This window comes from Pan troglodytes, chromosome 3, assembly GCF_028858775.2.
Source record: "Pan troglodytes isolate AG18354 chromosome 3, NHGRI_mPanTro3-v2.0_pri, whole genome shotgun sequence".
Classification (NCBI taxonomy): domain Eukaryota; kingdom Metazoa; phylum Chordata; class Mammalia; order Primates; family Hominidae; genus Pan; species Pan troglodytes.
In genome coordinates this window covers 185,115,118-185,124,940 of record NC_072401.2, presented here as the reverse complement: position 1 = coordinate 185,124,940, position 9,823 = coordinate 185,115,118, and the positions used below count along the sequence as shown (strand labels likewise).

The window sequence follows — 9,823 nt, the reverse complement described above, 5'->3', positions numbered from 1 at the left end:
GCACATACGATACGATATCCAATAGATACTTGTTGAATAAGGTAACTTTTTCCTTCTTTTTGTTTATTCCCTGAGAAATAAGTGTCCTGGTGCTGCCCCCTGGTGGCTAAAGGGTCCCTTCATTGGGAGCCCAAACCCTCCTTGGCAATGCCGTGGGCTGGGAACCATGGCTCTGTTTGACTGTATAGTTCCCCTTCCTCACAAAGGATATTAAGGATGTTAAAGGGTATCAGTGGTATAGATAAGAGAAATACGTTTTTCTTTCTTTTAAATTCTATATTTGATTTTTAAAAACTTTATCCAAGTGGGCGTGAAAGTCTTAATAAAAATGCCTACGAATAAAAGGGTTACATGGACATGTGCAAGATTAGTTCCTCCTATTTAAAACAAACAATTCCCTTTTAGCCAAACTTCCTTTTTACAAAACCGCTATATTTAGCTTTCCTTTCTTGAGATGAATCTTTCCTTTCCATAAAATTTTGAAACAAAATAAGTAACTGGCTTAAGCCAAAATTGGGATTTAATTTTTTATTTTATTTTATTTATTTAGAGACGGAGTTTGGCTCTTGTTTCTCAGGCTGGAGTGCAGTGGCGCAATCTCGGCTCACTGCAACCTCCACCTGCTGGGTTCAGGCAATTCTCCTGCCTCAGCCTCCCGAGTAGCTGGGATTACAGGCATGCGCCACTATGCCCGGCTAATTTTGTATTTTTAGCACAGACAGGGTTTCACCATGTTAGTCAGGCTAGTCTCCCACCTACAAAATTATTGTTTCTTGATCTTTTTATAGGCCTGTTTAGGCGTAAAATATTACTTTTGAAATTAACAATAAAGAGTAAAATTTGCCTCTTTAAGTGGATACCTGTGCTTATTTTTGGTAGCACAAATACTGGATCCTGGGATGAATTTGGACTAAGCACCTGCAGATTTCCTTTTCAATTGAAATGAGAATTTCTGTCTGTGTTCTTCATGCTTGTTATACTGGAAAAAGTTTGCTTACATAAGTAAGAAATTGAACATTGTAACAAAATTTTCGTTTTAGGCATACGAATAGCAGGATACTCTTCTTTCACAGAAATCCAGAACTCGCCTAGGGAGAGATCAGTGAATCTCATCTTGAAGGTACTATCAGACTGCAGTTTACAATGTTCTTTCTCTCCTCTCAAAGTCAAGTTCTCAAGCTGAGTAGGTTTAAAGGAAAGGTCCCTCGGCCGGTCATTGGTGTTGAAAGGGAGAGAAAATGCCCTTTCATTTTGTCCTGAAGTTCTTCCAGAAGGTTTTCAATAAGATGTGAGACTTACTGATGTCTTTCCTTGCTCATAGGGCCAAACGACATTGGAAGCATTTTAAGATTTTTTCAGCATGATTTTTTCAAAAATTCAGTTTCCTTTTAAATCCAAGAATCTCATTACTTGGAGTCAACACGTTTTCTCCTGGGGCCTGCAAGATACTTGTTCAACTAGTTTATGTGATAAAGTATTTGCTAAGTAGGCTAGGTTCTGCTGACATTCTTTATCTTCAAAGCATTAAGAAAAATCTGACTTTCCATTTTCTTGAAAGTCCTCCTGCAAGTCACCTTTCAGCTCAAACTCTGAGAACTCTTCCTTTGTTAAGCCACCTGGTTTCTCTGTACTGGGAGATTCATGTACCTTTGTCCAGGTTTTCTTAGTTTTTAAAGCATACTCAAGTGAACTGGGCTTTTTAAAATGTAGTTTCTCATGTTTGAGAATCACTCAGAACTTTGGTCACTTCACCTCCAAGAGTTTTTTACTTCAATACCTTTCTATAAAGAAAGTAGTGTGTTGTGACTTTGTCAGAATTTTCTTTCTTTACAAGAGGTGAAAATTCTTTTTTTTTTTTTTTTTTTTTTTTTTGAGATGGAGTCTTGCTCTGTCACCCAGGCTGGAGTGCAGTGGTGTAATCTCATCTCACTGCACCTTCTGCCTCCCAGGTTCAAGTGATTCTCCTTCCTTAGCCTCCAGAGTAGCTGAGATTACAGGCGCCCGTCACCACGCCCAGCTAATTTTTGTATTTTTAGTAAAGACAGGTTTTCACCATGTTGGTCAGGCTGGTTTCAAACTCCTGACTTAGGTGATCTGCCCACCTTGGCCTCCCAAAGTGCTAGGATTATAGACGTGAGCCACCACACCCGGCCAAGAGGTGAAAATTCTTATGGAACCATCCATGCGTGAGACCCTATGGTCCAGATTGTGAGCATGGTTCCTCCAAGACAGAGCTTTTGTTTCCAGGTAGGAAGACAGAACATTAAATGTATCTTGGCCTTGAGGTGAATTTTTACAGCAGGAAGGTTTCTTGAGATTCATCATTACTTACAAATCTTCCCAGTGCTACCCAGTGATATTTATTGGTAACGTCTGTTGACTCATCAACCTGAATAAGGAAGCTATTGTTTTCCAGTTCATTACGCAAAATTCTTCAGCATCACAGGAAAGGAATATAAACTTTTTCCTCTGCTCCTTTAGGTTCATTGTCTGGGGCACTGAAGATTAGACTGATGAAAGACAGATTAACAGGAGAAAAGACATACAAATTTTATTTGATCTTAATCTTTATATATAAGGGCCTTCCTGGAAAAGAAGTGAAGAGCCAAATAAGCAGATAGATCTGAGAGCTTATATACCATCTTCAACAAAGAGCAATAAATTGTGGAAAAGTGACAAGACAAAGGACTTTTTTTTAAGAGAGATGGGGTCTTGCTATGTTGCCCAGGTTGGCCCGGAACTCCTGGCTTCAAGCAATCCTCCCACCTCAGTCCTGAGTAGTTGTGACTATAGGTATAGCCACCACACCAGCAGGAAAAGGGTTTTAAGCTTCTAGGGGCTGCCCTCTGTGGGATCATAGACATATGGGGAAAGTAATGGAAGATAAGGGTTAATTTAGTAAGGTTGGTTTGTGCAGGTCCATCTTGGTGCCAACTTTCTGTTTTCTTCATGGTCATAAAATGTCCCTGGGAGAGGAGATTTGTGGCAGTTCTCATTTCTCAGGCATTTCTGCTTTTAGTCAGATAGGGAAAGCCCCAGGAAGGTTCTCTTTGCATCTGCTAATTCTCAAATGCCTTCAGCTCAAAATAATTCATATGCCAAAGTGGCATATTTTGGGGTAGCATATTCCAATCCTCTTCCACATCATGTGACATGTCATCACTATGTTGAGCTATACTGTTGAAAGTGGAACCTTGTCAACTTCTTATACTGCATCTTATCTTGTCGTTTTACTCACTGTAATTTTACATGCTGGCCTAATGAGATTCTCACCAATGGTGTGACTTTTCCTTTTTTGAGCAATTAGTCCAGCTAGTAAATAAGTTGCTGTAAGCCTTTCCACTGAATGTGATTATCTTTTCTTTTCATTCTTTCTTTCTTTCTTTTTTTTTCTTGCGAGAGCTTTCCCTGTTTGGAATTTCCAATAGTCATTTAAAAAACATCAGCACTTTTACTATTAAATGGCTGTGATTTGTAGGTAGGTTCTTTTCCAATTTTTTGGAGCCACTGCTGTATTTGTAAGATGACGCTCAACATATAACAGACTAGGCCAACTTGAATTACCAGACCACCTAAAACTCATCAACAAATAACTTTGATTGTTACTTTTTGGTGCATCCTTAATCATATTAATGCTGAATCATGAAATGACTCAGAAGGTTGTAATTAGCTTTAATCAGAATTATTCACAGGTATAAGCCTATGAATACTGCTCTTCCATTTAGTATATTTTCCTTAAAAACTGCTACATTTAACCATCAGACTTTAAAAAACACCAACAAACATGAACAGAGGGCATAATAAATATTAGATGAGAATTGCAAGCAAAAGTTAATAAGTAATAATACAGTTCACTTCTACCCTGCACAATCCATGTGTTGCAATGTTTACAGCAGCAAAACAACAGGAATGGGCAGCTGAGTCACAGTGCATTAAAATTCTTCTTTTAGAATGAAACTTTCACTCCAGTTTTCCAACGGCGAGAGCTTATTTACTGCTGTCAGTCGTGGCATCCGAGAGGAGATTGGGGGACTGAGGTGATTCGGTATGCAGAGGGTGATGTCTCAGCCTACTGTGGCACATGCATTCTGGAACTCCTCTGTCCCATAGAGACTTCAAACATTTATTGTCCACCCCCCACACTGGAACATAAGGTTTGGTGATGTGCAAAAGCAGGTCATCCCTGTCCACAAACACTTAACGCTTAGTGTACTTGTGTATTTTAAACTTGATTCTTTAAAATGCTACAATTTTCTATCCACAAAGACGGATACTCTGTCAAAGGATTTTGCCTTGCAGATTTTTTCTATGTAAACAGATATATTAGTCTGTTTTCACACTGCTGAAAAAACATACCCAAGACTGGGAAGAAAAAGGCTTAATTGGACTTACAGTTCCACGTGGCTGGGGAGGCCTCAGAATCATGGCAGGAGGCAAAAGGCACTTCTTACATGGTGGCGGCAAGAGAAGATGAGGAAGAAGCAAAAGCAGAAACCCCTGATAAACCCATCAGATCTCATGAGACTTATTCATTATCATGAGAATAGCATGGGAAATACCGGTCCCCATGATTCAATTACCTCTCCCTGGGTCCCTCCCACAACATGTGGGAATTCTGGGAGATACAATTCAAGTTGAGATTTGGGTGGGGACACAGCCAAACCATATCATTCTGCCCCTGGCCCCTCCAAATTTCTGTCCTCACATTTCAAAACCAATCATGCCCTCCCAACAACCCCCCAAAGTCTTAACTCATTTCAGCATTAACCCAAAAGTCCACAGTCCAAAGTCTCATCTGAGACAAGGCAAGTCTCTTCCACCTATGAGCCTGTAAAATCAAAAGCAAGCTAGTTACTTTCTAGATACAATGAGGGTATAGGTATCAGATAAATAGAGTCATTCCAAATGGCAGAGACTGGTCAAAACAAAGGGGTTCCTGGGCCCATGCAAGTCCAAAATCCAGCAGGGCAGTCTAATTTTGAAGGTCCAAAATGATCTCCTATGACTCCAAGTCTCACATCCAGGTCACGCTGATGCAAGAGGTGGATTCCCATGGTCTTGGACAGCTCCACCCCTGTGGCTTTGCAGGGTACATCCTCCCTCCCAGCTGCTTTCATGGGCTGGCATTGAGTGTCTGTGGCTTTTCCAGGTGCACAGCGCAAGTTGTCAGTAGATCTACCATTCTGGGCCCTGGAGGATGGTGGCCCTCTTTTCACAGCTTCACTAGGCAGTGCCCCAGTAGGGAGTCTGTGTGGAGGCTCTGACTTCACATTTCCCTTCTGCACTGCCCTAGTGAGGTTCTCCATGAGGGCCCCACCACTGCAGCAAACTTTTGCTTGGGCATCTGGGCATTTCCATATATCTTCTGAAATCTAGGCAGAGGTTGCCAAACAATTCTTGACTTCTGTGCACTTGCAGGCTCAACACCATGTGGAAGTTGCCAAGGCTTGGGGCTTCCACCCTCTGAAGCCACAGCCTGAGCTGTATGTTGGCCCCTTTCAGCCACAGCTGGAGGGGCTGGGATGCACAGCACCGAGTCCCTAGGCTTCACACAGCACAGGGACCCTGGCCCTGGCCCACAAAACCACTTTTTCCTCCAGGGTCTCTGGGCCTGTGATGGGAGGGGCTGCCATGAAGGTCTCTGACATGGCCTGGAGACATTTTCCCCATGGTCTTGGGGATTAATATTAGGCTCCTTGCTACTTACACAAATTTCTGCAGCTGCACTGAATTTCTCCCGAGAAAAATTTTTTTTTTCCTATTGCATAGTCAGGCTGCAAATTTTCTGAACTTTTATGCTCTGCTTCCCTTACAAAACTGAATACCTTTAGCAGTACACAAGTCACCTCTTGAATACTTTGCTGCTTGGAAATTTCTTCCAGATACCCTAAATCATCTTTCTCAAGTTCAAAGTTCCACAAATCTCTAGGGCAGGGGCAAAATGCTGTCAGTCTGTTTGCTAAAATATAACAAGAGTCACCTTTGCTCCAGTTCCCAACAAGTTCCTTATCTCCATCTGACACCACCTCAGCCTGGATCTTATTGTCTATATCGCTATCAGCATTTTGGAAAAAGCCATTCAACAAGTCTCTAGGAGGTTCCAAACTTTCCCACATTTTCCTGTCTTCTTGTGAGCCCTCCAACCTGTTCCAACCTCTGCTTGTTACCCAGTTCCAAAGTCGCTTCCACATTTTCAGGTATCTTTTCAGCAACACCCCACTCTAATGGTACCAATTTACTGTATTAGTCTGTTTTCATACTGCTGATAAAGACACATCTGAGACTGGGAAGAAAAAGAGGTTTAATTGGACTTACAGTTCCGTGTGGGCTGGGGAGGCCTCAGAATCATGGGGGGAGGTGAAATTCACTTCTTACATGGCAGCACCAAGAGAAAATGAGGAAGAAGCAAAAGCAGAAACCCCTGATAAACCCATCAGATCTTGTGAGACTTATTCACTATCACAAAAATAGCAAGGGAAAGACTGGCCTGCATGATTCAATCACCGCCCCCCCGGGTCCCTCTCACAACATGTGGGAATTCTGGGAGATACAATTCACATTAAGATCTCGGTAGGGACACAACCAAAACATATCAGCATATTAATTGGTATTTTCCTTTAATGGCTTCTGAATTTTGTGTCAAAGTTAGAAAGCACCACCCCCCGCCCCACACCATACTTCAAGATTAATTTGCTCATGTTAGTACTTTCATAGTTTTACACTTTATATTTAAGTCTTTGAATTTATCTTGGTGTAAGTTGGAGAGCAGAGATGGATCTTAATTTCATTTCCAATTTGCTACTTAATTTAGTTTTTGATTAAGCTATCTTTCTCCCACTAGTTCAAAATGCTGCTTTTATCATATTTTATATTCCCTAGAAAATTTGACTGATTTCTGAACTTTCTATTTTCTCCCATTTATCTCCTATCTTGTTATGCTCCACTACTATACAGTTTTAACTTTTATGACTCCAAGGGTTAAAATATGTTTTTATTTATAGGGTTAAAATATGTTTTAATATCAGGTAGGGATAATACCCCTTCATTATTCTTTTTTTTTCTGAGTTTTCCTGACTACTTATATTTTTTTTCCTACAAACTTTTGAATCAGCTTATCTAGTATAAAAATCCTCTTGGTATTTTTCTTGGGATCATGTTAAAATATAGATAAACAAACATAACTATTACACTTATGAAGTTAATTTTTGTATCTAAGAGCTTTATGTGTTTTCCTGTTTGTTGAAAAATTCCTTCTTGTCCCTTAGTATTTAAATGTTTTCTGCATGCAGATTTTAAATGCTTCTTTATCACTAAATATTTTATTTTCTGTTGCTATTGTAAATAAGGTCTTCTCTATTATGTCTTCTGGTTGGTTATTTTTATATACTAAAGCACCAGATTTGTATTGGTATTTGGCATTAATTTCATACCCAGGTGCTTGACTGAATTCACTTATTTATTTAGATTGTTAAATTGATTAGGGGTGGAAATTCTAGTATACAATTATATCTAAATAACAATGATTTTACCTTCTTTCCAATGTTTAAACATATATTTCTCTCATTGAATTTTTTTTTTTTAAGACAGAGTTTCACTCTTGTTGTGCAGCTGGAGTGCAATGGCAGGCTGGAGTGCAATGGCACCGTCTCAGCTCACTGCAACCTCCAACTCCCAGATTCAAGCGGTTCTCCTGCCTCAGCCTCCCAAATAGCTGGGATTATAGGTATCCACCACCATGCCTGGCTAATTTTTGTATTTTAGTGGAGACGGGGTTTCACCATGTTGACCAGGCTGGTTTTCTCTCATTTAATTCTATTGCTTTGTAGCAGGATGGGCCGCAGGCAAAACCCCTCAGACACCGGCTGAAAGAGGGAAGAGGCTTTATTTGGCTGGGAACCTTGGCAGACTTGCATCTCAAGAACCAAGCTCCCTGAAGAAAAAATTCCTGGCCCTTTTGAGAGGTGAAGCCAGCTGGACTTCCTGGGTTGAGTGGGGACTTGCAGAACTTTTCTGTCTAGCTAGAGGATTGCAAACGCACCAGTCAGCACTCTGTGTCTAGCTAAAGGATTGTAAACACACCAATCAGCACTGTGTAAAAATGCACCAATCAGTGCTCTGTGTCTAGCTAAAGGACTATAGACGCACCAATCAGCACTCTGTAAAAATGCACCAATCAGCACTCTGTGTCTAGCTAAAGGATTGTAAACACACCAATCAGCACTCTATAAAAGCGCACCAATCAGCGCACTGTGTCTAGCTAAAGGATTGTAAACGCACCAATCAGCATTCTGTGTCTAGCTAAAGGATTGTAAACGCACCAATCAGCACTCTGTAAAAATGCACCAATCAGCACTTGGCATCTAGCTAAAGGATTGTAAGTGCACCAATCAGCACTCTGCAAAAACACATCAATCAGCACTCTGTGTCTAACTAAGGGATTAAATGCACCAATCAGAACTCTGTAAAAATGCACCAGTCAGCACTCTGTAAAATGGACCAATCAGCACTCTGTAAAATGGACCGATCAGCAGGACATGGGTGGGGACAAATAAGGGAATAAAAGCTGGCCACCCCCAGCCAGCAGCAGCAACATGCTCAGGTCCCTTTCCATGCTGTGGAAGCTTTGTTCTTTCGCTTTTCACAATAAATCTTGCTGCTGCTGACTCTTTGGGTCCACACCACCTTTAAGAGTTGTAACACTCGCTGTGAAGGTCCGCAGCTTCATTCTTGAAGTCAGTGAGACCAAGAACCCACCAGAGGGAACCAAGTCTGGACACACTTTTAAGGGCTTACAACTCTATGGGGGTCTACGTGAAAGATATCCAGCAAGTGATCTATAGGTAATACACATAGTTAGAGTGGGGGGTTAATCTTTAACCTCAGGCCTGGTCAGTGGCGCCGGTTGGTCTTGCCGCTGACTTCATTTCTGTTGTTTTTCAGCTTTTACTTCCTCCTTCTCTTCAGGGACAGGAAACAGTAAGAGAAATGGCGTATCTCCTCAGCTTAAGATAGTACTTGCCAGGCACAGTGGCTCACACCTGTAATCCCAGCACTTTGGGAGGCTGAGGTGGGTGGATCATGAGGACAGGAGTTCAAGACCATCCCCACCAACATGGTGAAAACCCCGTCTCCACTAAAAATACAAAGATTAGGTGGGCGTGGTGGTGCGCGCATGTAATCCCAGCTACTCAGGAGGCTGAGGCAGGAGAATTGCTTGAACCTGGGAGGTGAAGGTTGGAGAACTGCTTGAACCTGGGAGGCGAAGGTTGTAGTGAGCCAAGATCGCGGCATTGCGCTCTAGCCTGGGCGACAGAGCAAGACTCCATCCCCCAAAAAAAAAAAAGTGCTTATCTTGTCCATAACTTAGCAGGAGTGTTTCAATATTATATCCATGCTGTTTCCATATTAAACAGATTCTTTGTGGTTGAGATAAATATATTTCATTATGCTAACCAAGTATTTGTATACTTCTGTTAAGAACTTACATCAAGTATGAATATGGAATTTTTCTTTTTTTATATGGAATTTTTCCAATGTCTTTGATAGCTTTTTTAGACATGAGTACAGTTATGTGCTGCATGATGATGTTTTGGTAACAATGGACCATGTATACCGTGGTGGTCCCATAAGATTATAATGGAGCTGAAAAACTCCTATCACCTAGTGCTATCGTAGCCATCATAACGCAATGCATTACTCACGTGTTTGTGAAGATGTTGGTGTAAAGAAACCTACAGAACTGCCAGTCATCTAAAAGTATAGCACATACAATCATGTACAGCACATAATGAAGGGCTTGATAATAAAGGGATATGTTATTGGC

At 41.2% G+C, this 9,823-nt stretch overlaps 1 long non-coding RNA gene across 1 annotated transcript; it reads left to right on the top strand.

Annotated features, from left to right (window-relative positions):
* The first annotated feature begins 7,255 nt into the window (after positions 1-7,255).
* On the top strand, positions 7,256-9,823 carry LOC129143797 (uncharacterized). Its single transcript, XR_008547675.1, has 2 exons — positions 7,256-7,723; positions 7,827-9,823. It is a non-coding gene; the product is annotated as an uncharacterized LOC129143797 (long non-coding RNA).